We start from the raw sequence: 26,605 nt of genomic DNA on the forward strand, positions 1-26,605 counted from the left end.
GTCACCTTTTCTCTATAGGGGCAATCCAATGCCACCAACTGCAGAGCATCAGGAAAGATGCACACAAGCATTATTATCTCCTTTATATTGCATCTCTCCACTGCTGAGCAAACAGATCACTGGCACAGTCAAGCTAGGAGCAGTTTTACCTAAACTGCTGTGGATTTCAGTCACTTCTGAAGATGATGCTTACGTGTGTTGTCCTTACCTTTATCTCAGTCCACATATCCATCTGAAACTGCAATTACTGACATGAAGAAATGCAACTTAGCACAACTTCCCTTCAGCAGGTTTACCTGGCATGTGAAGCCCTGATATCAAGCTCACACTAGGCTACAGTAAATATCTGCTCACACGCTCTGGAAAAGCACTGTTCTTTAAAATCTGGAAGCTTTAGTGTTCATTAATACAAAACAGACTTCTAAACAGCAAAAAAAAAAAAGACTAAAGGAAATGCAACTATTTCAAAGTCTCACTTCTTTTTAGAAAAGTCGTATTTCTGAGATATTGCGATTCCTGGTTTTTAAGTAATTACCCAGTTCTTAGAACTATAGAAGAGCATCATACTCCCGAAGAATCCCACCCAACTTCTCTTCCTGCCACTGGTCAAAAACTAGGGCAGAGAATACTCAAGCTTCCTACTCTGGAGACATTCAAAACCCACCTGGACGCCTTCCTGTGTAACCTCATCTGGGTGTTCCTGCTCCAGCCCGGGGATCACACTGGATGAGCTTTCGAGGTCCCTTCCAATCCCTAACATTCTGTGATTCAATTCACAAACCCGTAGTGCAGGTTGTTACATGACATGTTTTACCTCCTATTTCAACTCTTCCAGAAGTTTCTGTGCTGCAGCAGTATTCCTTCACACACCCAGGACACCATGTACAATCAGCTTCCAGGTCTGTGGCATTTGAGGGAAGAACAGGAGTTGTTTTCTCAAAGCCGTGGTGCCAGCGTGATGATAGCTCAACTCCTGCTGTGACACCACCACATTATTTTTAATGCCTGGAATTCAGAAAGCAAAATGAATCACTGGAGCTGACAAGTAGTCATCTTAGCAGCTAGATTTTATAGATCATTCTGAACTTAGAGTTTTCCATTATTTTTGTCTTGGTTATACAACACCAGCTGCCAGGTGCCTCTAGTGATGCACAGTCCCTTGGAGAGGGATGTTATTTTGGTCCATTACAACCAACCAGAAACTAGATATCTGATACACAGATGATGTGACAGCACTGTCAGCTGGTCACCTTTGTTCCAGTACTCCTTCAGCCCTTCCACATGCTTATTGTCTTTGCTCCCTGCACCTGGATACGCCTGTCCTCATTTTTGCATGCATTTTACAGAGTGACACTGAAGCACTCAAACTTCAGTACAAAAGCATATTAACACAGTCCATGCCATTTGGTACTACACATAAAGCCAAAATAAGGCTGGGTCTCAGATGTCAGGTACTCTCAAGCCTGTAGAAACATGACTTACCTCAGCTGGTGCTGCTCTTCCTATTGGATGTACATTAAAAGCTGCTTTTCCAGGAGAGACAAGTCTGTTACTACCAGAGATGCTTTGTTTCATGTGGGAGTTTTTTTAAAAGACATATTCCAACTTCTTTCCACTAGTAGTCCCCAGTAGTTTCTTTCAAGAGAAGTCACTGTCCAACAAGGTGTCCAATTAGAAACTTCTCCCTGCAAAAATAATCATCCCTTTTAACCCAAACTTCAAATGCCACTGCTTTTAACATGCCACTCCAAAGCTGTTTGACTCCCATGAGTAGATGGAGCAATAGGCAGGATATCCATTCTGAACTATCAAGGCAGCAATAAATCTGACAATGTTATAACATTGTCAATTTGCAAATGCAAAACCAGTATTGAAATCCAGCCAATAAACTACTGAGTTATTCGCCTTTTCACTCATTGCAAGTGGAGAAAGTGATGGTCTGTGTCAAAGGAAAGCAGCATAAGTTGTCCATCACTGAATATGGATATACGCAGCCAGATAGTGCTGGAAGAGAAAACAGAAGAGCAAATACACAACTGAACAATGCTAATAAGATGGATCCCATTTGGATTCTTGCCCATCTCCATTCCCCACCCTCCCTGACATCTTCATGAATCCTGATGTCTCTCTCCTTAATATCTTAACACTATCACATTTCAAGCTCATAATGAAATGTGAGGCAGCAGAAATTTCATCTCTTTACACTTACTATAACACATCTACACATTAATTTCCTGTTTAATCAATTACAGTACTTCTCACAAAAGCAATTTTTCCAGGAAAATGCATAAAGCCAAAAAGATTTCCCTAAACAGTTCAGTCGAGCCATATATTTGGCTAGTTTAGCTTTTAGATACATGCTTGAGAAGAATGAAAGTGATACTTCAAACTTAATTGGAAAAAAACACACACTATGGGAAGATTTAATACCAGATCTGAATGGCCACAGAAGCCAGGCATTTGTCATGTACTTGCTGCACTGTAGTGCCTTCAATAGCTTTTCACTTGCACTGCATTCGTTGTGACAGTTACAGGCTGAACAGTGAGACAGGCAAACCATGCAACACAGTAATAAATTACACATCAGGGAAAGAAGATTATGCCAGTCATCCAGAACAGCGTAACAGTGAGCTAGACAGACGCAACAGGGCTCAGCACTGCAACACTACGAGCACCCATAGGACACAGCTTTTGACCTCAGACGCATGAAAGATCTTGGTACAAACCATTATTTCAGGTGGCCATTTCCCAGCATCTCAGGGGAAGAATAGCTTCTGGGCACTCCTGTTGCATTTCCAGGACAAGTTTAACCCCCACCTAACTTACAGCCTTTGAACATTTCTTCTCTCACAAAGAGCAAACAGTATACACCTAAAATATTACATACATCAGGTATATTATCAGCCACCCTGAAACACTGCAATCCTTTGAAGGACACCTGCAATAGTTCCTCCCACACCCTACCATTTCCCCCCACATAGCATCTCTTCATTACATTTCTATGTTTATTATACTTAATATTCAGCCCATACGATAATTTCAGGAACTCTTTCCCAATTAATAACATGCAGATTTATGCAGTTCTCTAGTTTGCATACCTAATTTTCCCCCACAGTTTGTCTGCTTTACTATAATTCCTCTGATGTGTACTTTGTCTTAATATTCTTGTGAAGTTAAAAAGGAACTATCACTTCAACATTCATTATTAATTTCCTCCTAAGTATCTCCAATTAATTCTCTGAATAGATTGGTACTTTATGACATTTATTATTGATTGTTTGGAAGCAAACTTCCAATTACCAAAGGAGCAGAGTCTTCCAAGCTCAAAACTTGATTCTGAATATTTTCCTGCTAAGCAAAGAAGTCTTAAAGAGGCAGCACTCCTTTTAATACAGTCACAATTGCAGCCCAAATGGATAGAACAGGCCATAAATCCCCTATCTTTACAAGTATATCTCAACTGACAAATATAAATCAAGATGGACAGCTTTGGCAAAGACAACCAAAGCCTACAGTTGGAGCTTCATTAGCATAGCAAGAAGATCCCCATTATATGCATCATCACTGCTCTTCTGTGGTAGAAATTCATAGGCTTACAAAAAATATTTTAAGCCTTTAGAAGACAGATATAAAAAACTAGAAAGCAAGACAGTAAAGCCTTTAACAGCAACAGCTAACTCACACCTCTTTCTTACTGACGCTGAGACAGTGCTCCATTGTTAAATATGTAGTGGTTTTCACTTATTTGGAAATAATTGTATGTAAGCAGAAAAACAATTTACTAGCCAAGTCTCACACAGCACTAAGAACTCAAGTTCGTTTTAAATTTCATCTGTTTAGCAAATATGACTTACTAAGTGTACATTTCTGCCTGAGCGAAGAAAGTAACACACATCTTACTGAATCAGGACTAGAGGAATTCAGTTCACCATCTTACAATAACAGAAAGGTCAGCACAGATATTAAGTCCTCACTGCACACTGGAGAGAAATAACATTAAACCAATGCAACAGCTTTTCTTTAAATAAAAAAATATACTGATAAATAAGCCAGGCTACAAGCAAACCCATCTCTTCAAGTGTTTTGCTGCAATTTGCATGCCCAAAACAAAGCTCGGCTTCCCAGAACACTGCTACAAATCAAGTCTAAGCACCTTTGGCTCATTTTTCTATGGACACTGTTGATGTGCAGTAAGGATATCAGGTATGTCAAACCCCACCACATTAGAGCTGTTACTGCAGCCTAAAGCATTATTTGGGCCCATGCTTCTCTCCTCTGCTTTATCAATACACTCCCAAACAAAACAAAAAGGGTAAAACAAACTCCAGTTCTCATTCAGCTGCCTGGGTCAGTCAATAGCTAAAAGCTGCTAGGTTCTCCTCAGCTGCCTTTGGTTTTTGCCCCTTCTATTGGATACCCTGTGTCAAGCAACATTTGACTTCCACAAGCATCCTTTACCTAGGGAGGACATGACTGACATCTATAGAAAGGAAAGAAAATACAAATGCAAAAGATGCAAGTGTAGGAACCAGGTCAATCTAACTGAAAAATAACTCATTTAGCAGAAATCGTTTAGAGAAATAAGTGCTGTCAGTGCCAGAAGTCAAACAGTAAATAAGCGTTACCCAATTTAAACATGTAGCTGCTTAAAAACATTCTTCACAGTAATGTGCAGTTTAAGCACTTAGGAAAATTGCCAAGAGGTGTCAAAACAGTAAAAAGTCATCTGAAAATAAAATTCCATGTAAATAAATCCCCCTCAGCTCTGCCAAACATCTCAGGCTAACTATGAAGCAGCTGTACTATATTCAAGAGAAGAGAAAGCTACTTTGCAGCCATACATGATCAGAGTATGATTTTATTGCCATGCTGGAACAAGCCAACAGCACAGACCATCTTGTTCTGTGTCCTCGAACCCAAAATTCCATCCTTAATATTATTTTTACCCAAATCCAGTTGGCAGCCCATCATGAGTGTCTCACTCATTACTGCCCTGTCTGTATTTTTACTTCGTTAGAGTTCTACAATACAGATTCAAATCTGCAACCCTTAGCTTGGACCTCCAATTTGCTATGCAAGTGTCAAGTTCCCAGCAACCACATTTAAATGAACAGATTTCAGGTATTTCAAAATCCAGTGGAAGGTATATTTTGCTAGGAGGTTCATTTCATGGTATACTAAGACTAAAGACAAAATCTTCTGCTGAACTACACTGAAGTAGCTTCTACCCTAAGTTCTGAATATTTTACTAGGGTGATCAAATCAAGAACCCTCTAAGATGTCTTATTTTTGGCCTCTGGAAGAGAATTATTGCCTGCATACCCCTCCAAAACCTGACAGTGTTTTGTACTATGCCATCTAACTACTCCAATCTATATCTCCATTAATATTCAGTCCATAAATACTGCTAAAGTAGAACTGCACATGCAGCATAACAAGCTCCACACATTCTAATCAAGTTTTACACCCTCAAAATACTGAGCACAAGACAGTATGCATTTTATTTCATAAGGAAATCAACCAAAGTATAGCCTATTTCTCTTGATTGCTGGGAGCTACTCCCATAAAGTCTTGAAAATACTTCAAGCCCTACTTATTAATCAGGTTCACAGCACCAGCACAGAAATCTGACTTTTAACAGTAAGGAGGAGCATTCCATACACAGGAGCTGCAACTTTCAGACAAAAGAGAATATACCAGCTCCAACGTGAGTCTTTTCAAATAAATATCTATTTGCTATTCAGATGATTGCCATATAGAAATGTGATTAATATATCAGAATATGTCAGTTTTTTCAATGACTGCAGAAATAGGTGTTTGCACTAACATTCACTATGTGTAACAAATTGTTCTACTTACCTTCCTATCCATGAGCACTCACTGTTTGCATTTCCACAGGCACCTCTCCCTACCAAGAGACAAGATAATTGAAGTTTTCCTAAAGCACACATGCAAAAAACAAGCTCAAGTAGTAGCTCTCATTGAGAAGTCATATAGTAGAGCTACCAATAGTGTCAGATGCACTCACGTCACTCCTCACAGCTGTATGCAGCATTATTTGCTGACAGGTAATGGACATGATCTAAACCACTCTTCCCCTCAGCTCTTCAGATACAATCAGTTATCATTTCTGAAAGTAATGAATCTGCCAAGCTGGAAAATCCCAGTAGATCCTGATAGAATCAACTTCTTGACTTTCATTTAACCTCCTCTCATCCTTCAAGAGTTAGAACTTTTGCAGTGCTCCATCAGAGACACGTTCAAATAAATGCACACAAATATAAAGACAGGAACAGTCTTACCACAGAAGAATGATTAATATTGACACATCGTACTCTGCAGTTACCAGCCAATGTGGTTACAGCAGGGAGCACATCTCCTCTACACATACAAGGGATGCACTTTCTTGCATCTCAGAACCTTCTACCTTCTGTCCTTTGGCACTCAAAGTCACACAAGCAAGTCTCCAACACTGGAACTCCCACAGGTGATCTCCCATATCCCAGAATTTTTGGTAGCACTGATATATAACCAAGCTCAAAGCCTTCAGCAAAGCATAGGCCTCCAGCACCTGAGCAGTTGCTCCGCTACCACTGATAGTCTAAATGATCCACTGGAATATGTCTTAACAGGGCAATTTGCTCAGCAGATTCCAAGACTCTCAGGTACTCACAGGTTATTTGACAGAAGAACAGATACCTAATCCACTGAACAACTATTTGTCTAACAACAACACAACCGACTTGCCCTCTAAGCACTATTTAGATTAATGCTCATCTCAGTTCTAGCATTTTTCAGTAACAGGCATGATCTTGGAAAGCACTAAAGCTTCTCAATTCCAACAGCAGCCCAACAAAACAGATTAAAGCAGAATAGAGCTGGCCTGGAAAAAACTAAGCAGTAGGACAGTTGGAACATTTTGCTTATGTTCTCTTTCTGCTGCTGACTAAACCCTAATTTAGTGTTGGTATTGCTTTCTTGCTCATCTTTTCACTTTTTCTAAGCGTGTTTAATCTGCTGTAAAATTGTTTTCATGGCTGCAGTGAATGTTATTGCAACTGTTTTACAAAGTGCATTATCTGCACTGGTAAAAGCTTTTGCCTTCTGTGTGCAAATCAGTATTGTGCAGCTGTCATTCAAGGTGCACACCCTCACACAGCTATGCTGAGCTACATTCCACACCTCTGAAGGGCAGAAATGCCATTTCCCACAGAGCTTAATATATCGCTTTGGATCCAGCCTTCCAGGGCTAGAGTCTGTTTTCAGAATTCACCTGGAGCTTGGCCAGAACATGGGAGCTCAGATAACTTCGTTGTGATCCATAACTACTGTCATGACTGCTGAGCCACAGGAAACAGGCTTCAACAGTGATGGGCATTTATCACTGCTCTGACAGGGCAAAGAACAAAACTACAGAAAAGACACTGTTCTGCAGAGAGGAAACAATCTTTTTTTAGGACAAAGTAATTATGTGTGACATCAGGACAATGAGAAAAAGACACAGTATTTTTAATTCATCCTAACTTGTAACATATCAAAAAGACTTAGGTGATTCAAGGTCAGTATTTTTAACACTGAATAAGCAAACCAAGGCAAACAGCTGGAACACCATCTTCTCAACATCCCTAAACAAGTTAGTATCAATAAAGCTGGTTGGCTGTCGGCTCCTGCATCAAGGCCTCACTTCTAAGCTGTTTCCACTCATCTCAAATTCTACTGAACTGTTCACATACACAAGCCAATTTCACAGAAAGTAAGTTTACAGACTTTCCACAGTTGCACATAGACAGCTGGGTAACTTTAGTCCAATATGTTTCACTTACCAAGCTGAAGCAGGACTCAGATCTTTAAACACTGGGCACCAGCCAAAGGGCCAAGCAGACAGCTTCTCCAAAAACAAAGCACACAAACACTCCACAGGGACTCACACGCTCCACAGGGAGTCTCCACACTGGAAAACAAGTAGCTCAACCTCAAGATCACTTCTGAGGTGCCAACTTGGCCTCCTGCCACCAGATGGCTGATTAGGACATGAGTTGTCTGATTGTATCAGCTCCCCAGTTACCCTTTTCCTGGCAAGGATCTCAAGCTTTGTAACTCTTCATTTGCCTAGATCTATGGCCTCATGGCCTGTAGCAATTGCACACAGAGCAGCTGAGGGAAGCTAAATGCCTAAGTCCTTACACTGAACACAGAACAACAGTGTCACCTGCACAGAGATAATACAACAGCTTAAACAGCAAGCTTATAGGAAAACCCAGTATGTTTATCCCCTGCACTGCAGCCTGGAAAAGAGGGGGTTTTGCTTCAGCTGTCTCATTCAGCACAGCAATTTATTTTCCAATGTGTCTTTAGAATCTACTACATTTTGAACTTGCCAATTTACTAGAGCAAGTAATCACAGCATCTGAGACTGCTTAGAGAAGCCTGTTCCTCAGCCCATCAGTGCAAGGTCACATGATTAACCAAGAAAATCTATACAAAAAGGAGGAGAAAAACTTACCCACTTCAGTCACTTAATCACAGCCACTCCTGCTATCAGCATCTGAAGCAACATCTCCATGGCAACCATGATACCTTTAGCTCAGCTGACAGGATGGCACAAAGGCAGACACTTGTCTCCACTTTGTTAGCTGGGTAATTGGTCCTGTTGTTCAGGGTCAGTTTTAAGAAAGATGACAGCAGGTAGAGCCTGTCTGGTTAGATACCAGGGCCACCTTATCCTTGGAATGGATCTCTTGGATTTACTAGACACTTAAGAGGTTAGTGAGCTGTGAAAAACCGTTTCACCACCACTGCAGTCTGCTGACTAGAAACTTCCTCCTGTGCTTCATCAACTTTTCATTATCTTTCCGTGGTTTTGAGGAATAGAAGCTTCAGGGATTTAAGATGCTGCAATTTTCAGGCTGCAGGATCCTTCCAAATCAGCCATCTCTCTGGCTGCAACATTTTCAAAAACAAGAGCAAGTCAGCTAGAGCTGGTTCTAATGCTGAGCTGTTCAGGTAGTGAACAGGACAGCCCAAGCCTTGCTACAGTTTATTTACTTGTTTTTAGTCTGCCTACAAACACACAAGCCAAAGCATTGTTCCCCATGCTCCTTATTGCCACACAAATATTTTCTCATTTTGAAACAGGGAAAACACATCCCAACCTTGTGCTTTGTATGGAGATCCTGAGTTTGTATCAGATTAAGAGAATGGAGTTGCTCAGTAGTAAATTTCAATACAAACTGTTGCTCAGCCTGCACATTCTGCACAAAAAGATGAAGCCCTGAAAAATGTCACCAGCTCCAAATCCACCAGAATTGCACCTTGTGAGTTTCTAGGCTCACAAACTGCAGATAATTAAAAAAAATTAATCCATTAGCTCTTCTCCTCAGCAAATCAAAGCATAGTTATTACCTGGTCATTTAAGAAACAGTCGAGCCTCTACTTCCATGCAAACAGCTCAAACATAGCTCTAGGCGAAACATCTAGGGCAGGCAAAGTTGCAACAAGCAAATAACTGTCTGTTCCTTGCCAACACTCCTGGCCTGTATTGTGTTTCACTGTGCACAGCAGAGGCATCTGAGGGGGTCCACTGTAGAGTAATATCAGAATTTTAGATCAATTTGTCTGTCTTATTATATTAATTCATTGGAACATGTCTGCTAAGGCACAAGTCCCCATCTCATGCACACTACAGGAAGCAGGCTCATGACAGGTACAAAACCGCTCCAAGGACTGGAGTCTCTCTCCTGATCTTAAAGCTTTCTTCCCCAAAGCTTCATAGAATCTGAGGAAGTACTCACCTTTCAGTTTCCCCTCAGTTTTTAATGAAGCAAGGGAAGTCACATATACCTTTCAAAAATATGTGCTATATGAAGATTAGAAGACAACAGGAAGATTGTGGTATTGTCAAGAACCTTGAAAAAGAATAAGCAGCATGATGGGAAGTCGCAAAGCAGTTTCTCAGTCAATTCCTGTTCAAGGTTTCGCCTCCAACAATTAAGGTAAACCCTGAAGTCTCTACAAAGCCTTAAGGAAGAGCTTCGACTACAGACTTCCTGAGGGTCCCTTCCAGCCTGAATTACCCTGCTACAATCCTAATCCAATCAAGTTAAAACATCACATTCTCACCAAGTAAAAATACTAAAGCTTCTTCCCCACACCACTGCTTCCTTTCACCCGGCTCACCGACACTTCAAAAAAGCTTCTGCAATTCCATCTGTACAGGATCAGAATAGCTCAAAGGCATCGTATTATCTCTAGCAAGATTCCAAGAAGCAGTTTGCTCCCATGCTTCCCACAGCCCAGCCATGCTTTAGATCAAAATTCATTTCACTTCTCCCTGTGGTACAGCACAATTTAAGCCACAGGCCTGAATCTGAGCTACCTAATCTAATACAGTATTTACAGCCCAGAATTACTTCCGTCCTGAAACCGCAGGGGCTGCCACTCATCTCCCTTGCCGTCCCCAAAGCCCTGCCAGCTTATGGCCCAGTCTAGGGCAGGGAAAGGGTACCAACTACTAGCAGTTTTTTGTATGTATCTGCACAAACCCAGAGTAACTTCATGGACTAACAGCCATGCTGCAAAAAAAGTTATTTTCTAGTAGATTAGTCATTTTGACAGAGCTGAGCCTCCTAGCTCCAACTTTGACAAAGTACATGGCCTTCCATGGTAGTGGTACTGAATGATATCCTTCCTTATAACAATATATAAAACTGTATCAACAATGCAATACAAGAAATAATTTTAAACCCAAAACCAGCAGTAAAAGTTAAGCATGTATTAACATTTCATAATAACATTAATGTCTGGGGATTCCAGGCTTCCACTGTATCTTTTCAGTTGACCTGTAAGGATGACATCACAATAACAATTATATCAGCTGCACTATAAATACCCACCCATTTCTACTTCAGTATGCGCATTATGTATAGTGACTCAAGCTTTAAAATTCTGTTTTACAGGCCTTCATTTCAGTATAATGTCCTCATAAAACACAATAGCAGTGCAGCATAGAGAAGACCAAATTAAAAATTAATGGGCCCTGCCGGTACTAAGCTTTCTCAGAGCTAGGAAACAGCAGAAGGACAGTCCACCCTCCACATGAGTGTCCTGCGTATACAAAACCAACAAACACACCCTTCCCTGTCCTAGGTTTAACCAGCAACTCCTTGCTGCAGTGCACTCACATGTTCATTTTACCTGTGCAAAGGACGAACTGCACAATGACATCAAGGGATGCAAGGAGCAAGCATGGTTGGATTAATACAAGTCTTGTGGAACTCTATAGGAATAAACTCAGCATCAGAGACTGAGTTTTCCGATTTGTCAGTAAGGGTCATCATTAACAACCGCATCCAAGGGCAAAGTGTCTAGTTACAGCACCATTTTACAGGCACCACTTCTGAGGGCTTTGAGGTAAGATGTGACACCAGGTTAAGCACCTTGTCTAACACTGCTGACAAAGTCCTTCAGTGCAGAACAGGAGCCCTTTCAATATCTCCTGCAGCTCTTAATGAGCATCAGAAAGTCATCTTAAAACCACACTTTGAGTCGGCCCCCAATGAGGTTTTGAAGAAAGGCCCATATTCACAATACCCTCAAATATATTCCTCAGACTGTTCTGTCCTAGCAATTATTGGTTAGGGGTAGAATAGCATAAGCAGCAGCAGGGCATTCAAAAGGAATTTTCGAACTTGAAGATGCTCACTTTTGAAAAGGTTAACTTTCTTCCCCTGCACGAGCACAACATGAGCAAGAGGCTCCCCTTGGATTTGGGCACTTGGTATTCACAGCCACTACCCAAACATATTCTGCCACCTGGCCCTCAGCAGGGGAGAACAGGAGGGAGATATTGCCATCAGGAAGAATTTGATGAGACAATTCCTACAGGCTGCCAGTTAGCATAAAATAGAGAAGCTGCCTCTTGGGTCCCACAGATAATTCGTTTTTTCCTCAATATAGAGTAGAAAAAAAGGCTGTTTGGCACTGAGGTAGCCTCTGTAAATTCACAGAAGTTACAAACCCATACCCCAGTCCAATCCACAGTAGCTGTAAAGCTACATGACCTCTCAGCTGAGAAGTATGCACCCTTACTTATTAACACTAGTAATACCACATATGTGACCCATATGACAAGTATTTATAGCTACTAAGGGGGTGGGCCAAACAGCATTTTCTACTAGCTGGTGAATAACCTCCACTCCTAGCATTTACATACTTGTCCAAAGGCTCTCTTCACTGCAATTCCATACAGAAGCTACAAGGAGCATATAATTTTGTCACCTTACACCTTCTATCAAAAGGTCCCCACAGATCCCTAGACAAGAAGCCAAAAGATAATTCAATAGGATTGCACACTGACTGATACGAAACAATATCTGTTAATAGAACTGTGATCCATTTTAAAGCTCATCCATTGAATCTAGGAAACTTGCATTTCTACGTAATTCTGTACCTAACTTTTCAGAAATGAACTCAGTCTTTTCCATAACTACCTTTTTAAAAGCATCCCAACCTCTTACAATTCCCACTCCAAAGCCCTATAATCTCATAAGTCTAACTCAAGTCCAATTTGATCAATAATTTCAAAAAGTAGAAATAATTACTGGAGCAGTACACCACTTCGCTTACAGTGCCATAGTTTGCACATTTCACTGCAGCAGCAGTGGGAGAAGTATTCCTGAATACAGGGTCTATACAGACTGCCCACAGTCATTTGGCAATCCTGCAACATACGTTATAGCCATCTCTATTTTTGTTGTCAGATTCATCTGGCCAGGAAACTGCTCTGTTCAGCACCAGACCACACACATGCAGCATTTCAGCATGCCCTCGCAAACAGAAATGACAGACTGGAACGCTCTGGTGCTCTTTGGAGGGAAGGAAACATCATCCTGATCAAACTGCCCTCAGGCCCTTCAACCAGATAAAAGACAAGGTTTGCATGAGTTACTACAGACCTCCTGAGGCTGCCTGGACAAAAGCCTGAGTCTTTCATGAGGTAATAAGACATGCTGTCTTCATCCTCCCTCATTGCAGCTTCTGTTTCTCTCCCTCCTACCTCCAAACACTCAGTAACCGATTAGGGAAGTCATGGGAACTCTGTCATGTGGGGATATCTATAAATAAAAACATTCAGCTGCTTTTGTACATGTTGTTGGCAAACCTCTAAAGAAACTGTTTGCCAGTTCAGCAGCTGACATGCTTTGTACCCTCTCAGGCCATACCCAAACAATAACAGCATTAAAATAGTGGATGTTGTGCAGCAAGAAGTGGTGTCACTTTCAAACATGCTCAAAACATTTAGTAAAAAGCCAATAAGCACCTAATTCTTGAATTTAAGTCCTCACTTGTAATGAGAACTTTTTGAACAAATGTATCCTCCAAAAGAATTCTGCAGACATTCAAAACTTCCAGACTTCATTTGGGAGGAAAGTACTCCAGACAGGGACCTATGGCTACAAGATTTCAGCAGATACTCCACAAACAGAAGAGGTGCAGAAAGCACTGTTTGGCAGCCTCACTAACATGACTATTACTGTCCCCAGCATGGAAAACAGTCACCTAGGAAACCATTTTGGAGATCTGCTGGTGTCCAGGGATAAGGTTCACAATCATGTGAACATAACAATTACTCAGAAGCACCCACAGCTTGTGCCCTTTGCAGAACCTGCTGGAGAGCTGGCAGTTTCCATGGAAACACTGCCAAAAAAGCTTAGACTGAGCTTCCTCCAGCTGTTTCACTTCCAGGTGCAAACAAAAAGGCCCAGCAATAAAATGAGTTGTCTTTTTAATTTGTTAAGTGCAACAACTGGACAATGAGCAACAAGGCCAGCAGAAATGTTTCAACTGGCTCTAACTTTCTAAAGGCTATTATAAGACATACAAAGCAGTGGGAAAATAGACCAGCTTCGTATGTATTTTGTCTGTTCATCCCAGAACTCACACTTTGTCACAAAATCTTCCCAAAGAAGCAGGATTGCTGAAGAGCAGAGCTTTCATCTGTGGCTTATCACAACAGTTTCAAGGAGGTTGCTTGTAGAATCAAATATTACGCAAAGTCTGGATATATCCATATCCATATCCACATATCAACTCCATTTGGCAGCTATGGACCAGAAACAGATCTTTTAAGGTCTGCTGTTACCTGAAAGCGTGGTCCACATAGGAAATCACTAGCTTACCTGAGAAATGTTCCTTTCTATAGTCTAAATAAAAGCTAACTCTGCTGCAGTTACTCCTTTTATCTCAGTTATCCATCTGTTTTAACCAATCACCACAAACAAATGCTGTTCCCAAACAGAACCTTACAAATATTAAGAGACCTGCTAGCCCTTATCGAAGCCAATTTTTTGTCTTAAGTGCTTAAATGCTTTGACCAATAGCAAATACAAGGCAAGTATTACACAAGACCAGATTACTCTTACATAGCCAGCTAGTCCTTAGACTCACTTCAAAGCCAGCAATATCACCAGTACTACTCTCCATAGACCTAAGATAATATTGCATTTGGTTCCTCAGCTGGCTATCCCTCCAGTATGCAAGGCAGCAACACCAACAGTTCTTAACTGTTTCTCACCATCATCCCTGTGATAACAGTTCTCTAAGTTTAAGGCACATCCTGCGTTTATGCTCGCATCTTGCATCTGACATGGAACAAATCCTTCAAGGTCCAGTGAGCACGTCAGTCAGCTCTGTTGAACAACTAAAAGCATGCTAATGAGAGCCAGCGCCTGGGACAGGAGCCCTTGGCCTGTCTATTAATAGGAACTCTTCACCCGAGCATGAAGAATGGAAGGCTGGCATGACACTATCTTCTTTCTAGGATGCTACTGTCCTGCTTACTGGACCAGTAAGTGTCAAGCAGAAGGAAAGACAGGTTTCTGTGAATAATAATCAAGCTGTAGCATCTGCAGTTTCCCATTTATGTCTAGAAACTACTTGTGATCACTTGACCTAGCTAACAAGGACATTGGCATTTTTTCTTCTCATAACATTGAGAGAAAGTATTTCAGCACATAGTGTGCAATGCTGATTATTTGCTGCAAGACCACTCTCTACCTCCAGCAAGTAGTTCATGAATTCATACACATATAAGAGTAGCAGATACAATGTTCCCAAAAGAACCTTTAGCTTAAGTCAGTTCTGCTCCAGCACAGCAGGGAATGAACACTTCCTCAAAACCAGGGAAGCCCTCACCTTTTTTACTCCCATTTGCTGTTGTGATCCTCCAAAGGCAGTGAAAAATCACCACACAAATATTGGGATGATACACAGTGCACAGAAAACTTTACTCTAGCGATCTATTTCAGAGGACTTAAACTTTAAATCAGCAACAATAATCCAAACAGTGTCTAGACTGTGCTGTGATACACGCAGCTGCAGTAAAGCAAGCCACGCCATGACATCAATAAAACCCAGAATCAGACTTAAAACTTGCACAAAGAATGGATTTGGTTAACAAAACCAATCAAGACAAGGTAGAGGCACCGCTCACACAGCTGTAAAACTCACCTATGTCTCATGCAACAATCCTCCAGGCTGCTAGCAGGCAAAGATAAACTGTACCATCTGGCACAGGCTGCTTAGATCCCAGTAAGTCTTGTCACTGTTTTTGCAACAGGTTTATTGTCGCACAGTAGATTCTCAGTGTTGAACAAAGTGCTCTAAGAAGAAACCACCATTTTGCCCAACTTCCACCATACCTCCACAAACATCTATTTTAAACAGGCAATTTTTCCACACACATAAGCACCAGTGCAATTAAAAAAATTCAAAAAAGACTACACAGTTAGGTGTTACTTCTCAACCCCATGTTAAGTGTGCAAAACCTCCTATAATGCTCATAAATAATTGCAGGATATGCTCATACAAAGCTGTCTACCCCTTAACATTACCAGAAAACGGTTATTCTCTTGTAGCCTTAACCATGAATTAGTTACAATTGAGAAATGGCCATGTTAATATAGAAAGATATAATTTCAGTTTTATGTTATGCAAATCCCTGTCATAAGTTAGTCATTATGAGAACAGGTCAAAACAAGAGATCTCTATTACCACAGCGTATTACAGCTCCACAAAAGAAAAACACAGAAGGGAGTTGTAAGTCAAAGAACTCAAAAAAAAAAAAAAAGAAAAAAAAGACCTTGCAAATTATGGGATGTTTGCACAATCTAATTAGAAAGTACATTAGGAAGGCAAAGTTGATGACTCTGCTGTTCACTGGTCAGGTGACTGGCTTATTCAGGCACTTGTCAGCTAGGAGATATTTCATTTTAGCACCCCCATCTACCACAGGCACTGCGCCAGCCTGACACCAGAACCCTGCTTCAGCCACCGGCCACCACAGCAGCACTAGGTCTCCCAGCCAACTTTACAATATGCCATAAATCCCAAGAAGAAACCTACAGGAGGCCAGCAGTCTCCCTGCCAGAAAAGTATTAAGATGCAATAGTTGAGCTTTTTCTGTAAGGCATCTAGCATCATTTCTACTCCATCTTAAAATTTGTATCCAAACTCACAGTAGCACAAAGCTGATGCAGAAACTGCACCATTTTAACCTGTGTCCCTCTACCTACACAGCAACCCAAGTTGAACTCAAGGCCAGCCATTTCTGCATTACATTACCTGGGTTGTTTTATTCACCTCAGCAGCCAGTTCAGAGCTGTCAGCAGTGCGTTCTGCCTGGCAGACCTTCCACCTTCCCACCTCCTTTACCCCGCCTGCTGCCCTTTGTAGGCAACATTAACAGCATTAGTATGTCATAGCACATATCAGGACCAGAAATGCAAGTTGCCTGGCAGGGTGTCACAGCTGGCAAGCAGCCATTAATGCTGTTCATGCAGAGTACAGACTGCAGAAGTATTCTCTGCAACCCTGTTAGCTTTCGACCTGCGTTGACTTCGGCACTGTTGACAGCTCTAGCTAGGACACCTTTTTTTTTTTATAATGACAAAACTAATTCAACCCAGAAACCTTTCTGCTTTGATTGGCATAGTGCTCTTGTAGACATGCAGATGAGATGAAAACCCCAAGACTCAGCTACAAAGTTCATGTGATCTTGCTGATATTAAAGCACATGAAAACATGATGCTCCCAAACAAGCTTAGAGCTGCTGCAAGGCTAAACACCTTGGCAAGCCAGGAGCCTAAGCGTGCTCTCTTTTCCCCTTGCAATTAGGGGAGAGCAAGAGCAAATAGTTTCGTGACAACATGCATTAGAAAGTAACCCCTCACTTTAAGCATCCAAACTGCACAATATGAAATAACAATTTATCTCTTGGAACAGTCTCAAGGGCCAGACGAGAGCAAGGAAGTAAATGGCAGATGATATTGGAAGCCCTCACCCAATCAAGGTCTCACTGTGGAAGTATAGCATAAAAGAAGCATCAAAAAGCTCAACAACATTCTGGGAAGGCTTTAAATATCTACCTAGTATTTCTTAGTTACTGCTTTGCCCCACAACTTGTCAACTCAAGCCTCCTTTTCCTAATGGTCTTTCATTTGCAAGAACCTTTAAGTAACAGCTCTTTCCTAAAACTGATGCCCTTCAGCAACAAATACATACTGAGAATGAAAAATTAAGTGGTTCTTCCACATAAAACATGCTCAAAACACATGAAAGTTTCAACACGCATGGGCAAGCAGCCCTGACTAAAGCAGCCAGTATCCTATCATGACACATCCACATAAACCTTTGAGTCAGCCACTTGCCAGGCCAAATAGCAACTCTTTCCTCTGTACCCACACTAATTTACTAGATTGCTACAGCAACTTCTACTTGTAGCTAATGAGACAAGTAATATCTCAAGATTATGATGTTGCTGGATCAATATATTTTATAAACAAGGATGGAGCAGCTGTAAAAGCTGCAATATTTTAAGGGTGGGAAAACCACCAAGTCACTTTATGCTCACACGGTGCATTCCCCAAGGACACACAGATGTACTAACATCAATTTTATGACAATAGTAATACTTAGCTTTCCAGTAGCATCTTTTACACAAAATCTCAGTATGCTTTATGAATATGATGGACCAGACACCCAGAGCTGCTCAGCACCCCCCTGGGAGCATTCACAGAGGCCAACTTCAGCTAAGGAAGCCAATTGTTGCCAACTCTGCAGTCAGAAACTGAAGCTAAGCCAGGACTGCTGCAAATCATTTCCTATAGGAGCTTGTCACCAACTACACAAGGAGCCTTGGAAAACTGGCATTTGTAAACACCCACCCTTAGACTTCCAATTTTAAAGGAAGCTTGGGAGCACTTGGAAAAAAACAGCTCTCACCCTCTGCACTCTTACCTCAACATTTTAGGTGACAAGAGGTTTTAAGTTTAAAGTATCTCAATGGTAGTGTCAGTAACATCGTGGTCTGGTCAGTAGGCTAATGCCCAGACTCATTAAATTCATTTTGTAATATACCCATGAAATCACCAGAAAGAAACACCCTCATTTCCAGAGAAACTGACATAGCCATCTTGATGCTGTCCCTCATTCCACAAGGTATCATTCCTGCTTGAGGAGGAGCCACTACCAATCCAATTCACCAAGCCTGTGAACTCTCAAGCCCTTTATCAACAAGTCTGAACTTGGACAAGACAAACAGAGATGATCAAAGCAAAACAAAAGAAATCAGACGTACAGCTGACAGCGAATAAGTAAAAACCAAGTTGTGCCTAGAGAATGCAAACTCATTACACAAAAATTCCTCCTTCCCACATCAAGTCTTGAAAAGACTCCGCATTTCCCAGTGGAGTCGTGCACCTGGGTTTCTCTTGAGTAAAAGTAGCTAGTTAGGATCTTCAGAAATAAAAGCAGCACCCAGTTATCCAATGGTTAATTTAATGTCTCTTCCAAGCAGCTACAGAGGAAGAGAACCTCCTTATTTTAAGTCACAGGAGAAATAGAAGCCAACCCATCTTTCTCATAAGCATTTTAAATGCCTTTTTATACTGCTTTTTTCCATAACTCCAGTTCACTCAGACTTTGCCCACCTGAAAATCATTTTGTAATTCACACAATATCAGCCTCTTAATTCTTATTCCTGGCAAGACCATTTCCCTCACTATCATGTAAATGAGCCTCCCTGGAGCTCTTGAGCATTATTATACATCATGGTAGTTGTATTACTCTCTCAGCACTATAAATGCAGTCCAGGACTCAATTACTATTCACAGATGAACAAAATATATAGTGCATTTACTGAAACTATGGCTGCTTGAGGTATAGAGCCTTTGCAGTTATGTGCATTTACTTATGAAGTGCCTTGAAGGAGCAAATGTAGGTCAACACCTATAATCGTGTCCTTCAAAAGCAAATTAAAGTTTGTCAATAAATGCCACACTTGTATGGAACATTCACCTCAATGAAGTAGTTTCATTCATAGCCGCTATTCTGTAATATGAACACACTGTTCTTTACCATTGTTTAAAGTACTTTAATCAAATTTTGGTGTCTTAAATCAAGCACTTAAATTCTGGCTCCTAAGGGGCACCTGAAAGGTCAAAAAAAACAGAAGTCTTGTTTGGAGCCTTCTGAAGGTATCCTCTGAGGGCTTGCCTTCCCAGCAAGAGCTTCCACAGCTGTATGTGCACAGAATGTTAATGCTTTCAGTATGACAGATGATTCTGAGCTATCAACTGTATGTCTTCCATGTACCATTTACATCCTGCTTTTGAAAGCCTCCGTTCCAGCCTACGTCTTAATCTACTAAGAGAGAAACATCATCACCTTACTAGAAAATCCCTGAGAGACCACTCTGATTCAAACCAGTAAAAAGGGAAAAGCAGCAAGCCCTACAACTCCAAGTACACAGTCTGTATGAGAAAATAAATCAACTTGAACTTAATGGTCTTTTATTATCATAGCCAGTATTTCTCATGTTTCATTGGTGCCTATCTTCCAACACTGTATGATATTCATAATTAAAGCTCCTAACATGGAGATAAACATTGTCATGAACTGCAAAGAGCTCAACCTCTCTAGCACTTAGGCTTGCAATACATTACAAAGTTTCACAGCAGACTGGTTCTCGTCTCCGCAAGCATCAATGAAAAGGAGTGTATATTATGAAAAGGTTTCTAGATAGTTGCAGCTGCTCTCCAGTGTATACTTTGCCCAGTAATTGCCCTATTAAATGATCATGTGTAGCAAGATAAACATCAAATCATTTGTATAATACCTTACCTGGTCCCCAAATATTTAGTACTAGAGACACAATGTTGTCCATTCATGCATTTAAAAACACTGAACTAAGAGCAAGTTCTAGCATTCAATCATTGCTCCACAGTCTGCAGCACAAAAAGCAACACATAACAGCTGTGTCCCAGAAAGGGACTCAACTCTCAAGCAAGAAACATAGATCTAGCAAGCACTTCACCCATTTTTTGGTGACAAAACCTGAATTCCCTCACTGCATCAAGGCAGTCCAAAGGAAAAAGCCATTCTATTGGCAATTCCAGCTTGTTTCCTGAATCTCTGTAAAGGCCTTGATGTATTTGTTGCAGTTTCAGTCACACAGGGAGCAGAAAATTACATGCAGAATGCCTCAAGTTCTCTGCAGGACCAGGACTTCATTAAAAAGCTCCATTAAAAGCTCTGCAAAACTGACTAATCTGTATTCAAACTGCAAAACGAAGAACAAGGACATAAGCTTATCACACACAGGTATACATTGTTAAGTCAAGCATTTGGAAATTTCCCAATTTATAACTTCTGAAGACAAGGCAGGTACTCTGGAAAGCTACAAGAACAGCCTCGCTATTTTTGACTAGACTTTTATTGAATACTCAGCTCAGGATGTTGTGCTTCCTTCACCTCCATCAACTCCCTACACATGAGATAAAACTTCTGACAAGACTGAAAGGTTTCTTGTATATATTTACATACATAAACATACACTGTAGCATACCCTTAGCATTTAGCTGGTTAACAGGAATTCACTGCTAGTAAACTAAAACAACCTGCAGAGCACCTCATGCGCCATTTCTTATCCATCCCTCACCATCCCCAGCATTTATCATACTTCATTCCAAGGAACAGAAGTTCTCTTTGACAGTTGCTCCTCTTGCAGCTCTAAAAGCAGCATCTCAGGACAAATGAAGAGCAGCTCAAGAAGCCAGGGGACAAAATTTCCAACAAACCTCACACCCTGCAGTGACAGCTGCAAAAAGACGGGGGACAAATCAGCACAGAACTCATTTATTTAGCAGAAAATGATCTCTCAGTAACACAAGAGGTTTATCTGTTCAAGCCTGCTGGTTTAGTGCGCTTTTCAAGGCCTACAGCTGACAGCGTATCTTCCAGTTAAAGGAGTTTCTGGCTAAAAAAGCAAGCAATATTTTGCAGATTTATTTGCATTATGTTAATTACATGCAATAAGCAACGCTTTAAGATAAAACTTGATTTTCCTTGCTGGCTCAAAAAGCACTCGCTTTTTGTCCTACAAGCTGTATTGATTTCACAACTTGATGTATGGCTTGACTAGCATATGTTAATTAAATGCAAGGTCCATTTTTAGGATGTGAGTGGCCTCTTCTCCAACAGAAGAACCGTTTACAGTGCATAATGCTCTGTTAGTCTGTACACAGGCCAGTTGCTTTGCACAAGTACATGGGGCTTATACAAGCATTAAGTTTCTGACATGTATACATAATTTATTTTAATGCATGTTTCAAAATCAGAACAAAAGAGACTTTCAACTTTCACCACCTAAGCCTCAATTACGGCCTACATAGAGTGCAGGGAGAGATACTGTCATGGCAAAACCTTTGATCTCAGTTCCAGGCCTAACTGCCTAATTACATCTTAAAAGCACACACAAAAATCCCACTTCATAAGCTATTCCACAAAAAGACTCCATAACCTTGAGACTTGAAAAACCAAAATAAATTAAGTCATCTTACACATTCTACTCCTTCACAGAAGCAGAAGATAAAGCCAGGCTTCAACAGGCATGAACCAAGCTTATTAAGCTCACAGAAGTGCATTAAACAAGTTCAGAATAGCTACCATCCCTATGAATTCTTGGAAGACACTTTCTTCACCACCCATATCCTGGCATTTGCCAACTTTAGTATCCCACCTCATGTTTCAGCTAAGGTTTGTTATAAACCAACCTCCAGTCTTTGAACAGTGCTCTCACACCTACCATCCAACTTATCAGCTTCTAAAGAAGAGAGACAGTCACTCAACTTCCTTACTCCAAGGTTTCTTTTCAGTGCACTTGCACTCTCTCCAACCCCCTCTCCCAGGTTTTAAATCCATCTCCAGCAGTTCTAGAAGTAAAAGAACTATTAAGTATTCTTTTTCACTGTTGCATCCTCTCTCTGTATTTATGTCAAATTAAGATTGTTTTTCTTCCCCACATTGGGCTGAAATGGAGAAAAACCACCTGTAAGGACAACGAACAGAACCCAGCTTTTATCTGATGCAGCTAAACCAGTAACATATCGCTTGTTTCACTTCCTGGACAATAAATATTATTTCTTTAAGTCTTCTGCCTGACTGGGCATTCTTAATATCATCAGTAAACCCCAGTGCATAATTATTAACATCAACACCTATGTTCTTCTTCCCTATACTGGCTTCAGCTGACCTTTAAACATGCTTTCTTCTCCCCTATCAGAACTGCTTCAGTTATTACACATACTACCATCCATGAGTGCAAATTTCAGCTACATAAAAAGCCACCATTAGAGTTTTACAGTGACTAAATAAACAGTACCAGTTTCATATACAACTAATTTCCTTATCCACCTGCTTGCTCAGGTGATTAACGTGCAACACTGAGCTGCCTCCAAACCAAAAATTTCTTTTATATATATATATATAAAAAAACCCTATCTAACAACTGCAAGATAAAACCAACAAAGTTCAAATAATAGAAACAGAATCACTCACACAACGTGCAGAGGTATTTATCGCAACAGATATAGCTTACTACCTTTGGAATTTAAGTGAGCTTCTCTTTGCTCCACTCTGTAGCAAAATGAGCGCAGCTGGACCAAATTTCACCACAGATCCCACCGCCCTCCTAGGTGCTCCCAGCCACCTAACAACTTGTTACCTTCTCTTCCGTTACCTAAAACCCCTCAAACAAAGAGCAGAAAACATACAATTAAAAGGAAAACTTAACAAAACTTAACAAAAATTCGTGCGTTTAAAACGAAGCCTCAAAAGCCTCGCTTTTGCAGCAGATTCTAGCCACATTCAATAGTTTCTCGCTCAAGGCTCGCGCCGCTCCCCTCAATGCCACCGCACGCGCGGCTCTTAAGGCGCCCGCCACGCGCGTGCGCCGCCCCGCCCACCTCCCAGACGGTTCCGGGGGCTCTCAGAAGTGGCCCCTCCCCTCCCGGGCCCCGCGCGCCTGCAAATACGGCCGGGGATTGGCTGGCTTGGTTTCGCGGGTTCTCGGGGCGGAAGTGCCGCTGGGCAAGGTGGGCGTCGTTGGGGGAACTGTGATCCGGATCGTTTTGTATTTTGGCCTTAAAAATACGCTTTTTTAATGTTTGGGGGCTGTAGGTCTCGGTGGCCAGCAACAGAAGTTATATTTGCTGAAAGAGGTTATAATGGTGCCTTTTCCTGAAGTTAACACCGTTGTAGTTACATTTGTGGTCTGGCTCTGTGCTATAAGCTAATAATGCTTTGTAGTGCCTTATTTTTATGCTTCTCTAGATGCTATGTAAGATATTTTCTCTTTTTTTAGTTGCTTTAATTATGTATTTTTCAATATCTTTACACTCTATACATGTCTAGAACTAATGTGTATTCTATTGTCATAAATGAAATATTTGGGAAAACCAGGGTTTTTTAAATAACCATTTATATTCTATGTGAGTATATGCAAACAAGAGCTTTAGCCTTTACCAGACAGAGTGTTCCCTTCTCCAGTGCTGCAAATGCAAAAGTATGCATAAAGGCTAAGGAAATGCATAAAATGACCACTTATTTAGTCTTTCAACATGTCAAAACTCATAAAGCAGTTACAATATTTAAATACAAGTCACAAACACATAAATGTAAAAACACTTTTAAAGGGCATTGAGCACGTGTTCAGACACACGAGAACTAGCGGGCTGAGCTTGGGGTGTGGGGTTTGCAACTTGTCTGGATGAGCAATAGTTCTTGCTCTGGTCACCAGAAGCTGCTTTTCTTCAGCTGAGAGTCCTCTCTTCTGTGTTGAGTGCAGTTAAGATATTTTTATAGTTGATTGAACATTCAGGTGTGTTGCTGCTCCCATACCGAAACTGTGGGCAACAAATATAGCGCAAGGAAGATTTTTACTGTTCTGTCAGAAATAAAACATTTGTAAAACTGCTGTATTGTTCTCTTGCAATAAACAGTTCCCCCCTCTGAACCTGAGACTACATTGAATTAGAAAATGTGAAGCAGAGCTTGAGATGGAGAGCAAAGAGGAGGCTCCAAGAGTCTGGGATGCTGCAGGGAGACACAGAGAAATGTGAAAATATGGCAGGAGCTTTTGCAGTGACCCTCCTGCCTGAGGAAGAGAATGATGGTGCGCAGCCGGAGTGAAGAGAGTGCTGGGAAGGACTCCAGTGTGATCAGTGAGAGCCTTGACCCTTACCCTGCATTATAGCAGCATAAAATTTGGCAGACTGTCATAAAAAATGTGTCCCTTGTACTGTAGAAATAAGTGGTTGGAGTACTAGTAGATGTGCAAAATGTCATGGATTTCAGCAGTCAACAATAAAATGAAATGGTTGTAATAAAACTGTAACTACACCTAGATTCTCCCATGGGATGACATTGTAGCTCTGCCTCCTTGGATGTGCAGTTGTAGGATGTGAGTATTTCCAGGTTAATAAATATGTAACTGTGTTTTGTATTTAAATATGCTTGGCTGTGTTGCATATACAGTGTGTATGTTCTGTGGACGATTCTGTTCACAAACAGTTCATTTGCCCTTGGTTCTAGGTGGTTTGTGTGCTCTGTCTCCTTGAAGGCGAGGAACTCTTAATTGTGGATCAGTTCTTGTTCCCAAAGGAGAAGTTTTTTCCCAATCCTGTAATAAAGTTTTCTTACTGTTTATTTATACAACATAATTACATCATTGTTACACTTCAGCTGTGACTCTGATATTAAAACAAGTGTGGTGTGTCTGTTTTCTCTTTACTTAGATATGCAGAATTATCCCTACACCCAACACGCAGCATCGCTGCTCAATGTTGGGAGATGTGCAGTAAGCAGGGGTTTTATTTGGAAGTGCATGTTGCCCCACTGAAAACCTTCCCCTATTAACCATGATTGAGGGTGAGCAATGACTAACAAGCCATTTTTTCCCTGTCTATTACCTTAGCACTATTATTTAGCATTAAGGGAATGGATCTGTTCAGTGTTAATGGATCAACACCCTGACTTCACGGGCACCAGCAATGTGTGTATTGCCAGTGCTGCTGTGCACCCTGCTCTGGCTTTGAACCAAATACCACCTGCTCTTCCAGAAAAGTATCACCCTGTGGAGGTAAAAATAGTGCATTATGAGAAGATGCAGAATTTCTGCCCACCTGGAGGACACCTCTGTCAGTTTATGAGCCATGGTCTGACAAATGTGTGAAGAACAAGAGGGGAGGGAGGATCAACTCAGCACTTTGCAAAGCCCAATCCGGGTCACTCTCGGGGTTTCTGTGTTCTTTACCACGCAAAAGAACTATGAAAATGCTCAAAAGTACAGTTATATAAGAGCCTCCAGGGTGCCCTCTTAAGGATGCGTTGTTCAGGTGGGATCTCCCAGGACAGGACTAACACTGAGGACGCAGATCTGGTCTTTGCTTGGCAGGCGAGAGATGTTACAGAGGAAAAATTCCACGTGGGCTGGAAATGCAGCCGTAACCTCGATTTCAACCTGAGCGCTGAGGTGAAGAGAAGCCCTCAAAAGATTTATATTTGTCTGCAGTCACAGCGCTCAGGACCACAAAGTGCAGGGACCTGTTTAGAAAATACAGATGTCCAGAAGGAAAACTTTATTTGTTCTTCCTGCATCAGCCGCTGGGCCTTGGGTACCCGGAGGGCTGTCACTGCTCCTGTGTCTGTATCTGCTGCACAAGTGTTGGCTCTTCAATTTCATACATGCATGAGCCTTGTCCTAATATTTCAGAGCCTACTAACGATGTGAGATGGGTGCTACAGGCAGCTCACCCTGTTTCCACTGCCACAAAGCCACCAACACCTCAGAAGTCGCTCCCTCTGCAGATGAAACAAAGGAAAATCCCAAAGTGCCCAACACAGCCTTGAAAACCACTCTCTGGCATGTGCCTCTGCCTGTCTTGCTTTACAACAGCGTGTTTATATTGCTAGTGATCACTCATTTGCAATAAACAGAAGCTGCATTTTATTTTTACTTTGCTCTCTGATAAAAAGCAACATGAAATGGCCAATAAAAACACCCAAGCCTGTAAAACAAAGGATGTAACCCATAACAGCTGCTCCCAGAAGGGAATGGGAGGAACTAAAGATTCAGGGAACTGATGTTCAAGGAGCTGGGGGAAGTGTTTTTCTGTTGCTCCCAGTACTATTTAAGTTGAGCTTGAGGTCCAAGAGCTATCTGGGAGGTTTCTGTTGTGTTCTGGTGGTTTTTATTTGCTATAGGCTGGTA

At 41.3% G+C, this 26,605-nt stretch overlaps 2 long non-coding RNA genes across 2 annotated transcripts in view; one reads left to right on the forward strand and one right to left on the reverse strand.

Moving 5' to 3' along the window:
• Nucleotides 1-23,078, reverse strand: part of LOC139825552 (uncharacterized) — a 36,337-nt gene extending 13,259 nt beyond the window's left edge. The window contains exons 1-3 of the long non-coding RNA XR_011735651.1: nucleotides 22,937-23,078; nucleotides 1,483-1,685; nucleotides 815-1,005 (exon numbers count right to left, since the gene is read on the reverse strand). This is a non-coding gene — a long non-coding RNA (uncharacterized lncRNA). The remainder of the gene's footprint in view (nucleotides 1-814; nucleotides 1,006-1,482; nucleotides 1,686-22,936) is intronic.
• A 294-nt stretch (nucleotides 23,079-23,372) lies between these two features.
• On the forward strand, nucleotides 23,373-25,110 carry LOC139825558 (uncharacterized). Its single transcript, XR_011735667.1, has 2 exons — nucleotides 23,373-23,429; nucleotides 24,336-25,110. It is a non-coding gene; the product is annotated as an uncharacterized lncRNA (long non-coding RNA).
• Nucleotides 25,111-26,605: the final 1,495 nt, after the last annotated feature.

The sequence above is a fragment of the Patagioenas fasciata genome, chromosome 24 (genome assembly GCF_037038585.1).
Source record: "Patagioenas fasciata isolate bPatFas1 chromosome 24, bPatFas1.hap1, whole genome shotgun sequence".
NCBI lineage: Eukaryota > Metazoa > Chordata > Aves > Columbiformes > Columbidae > Patagioenas > Patagioenas fasciata.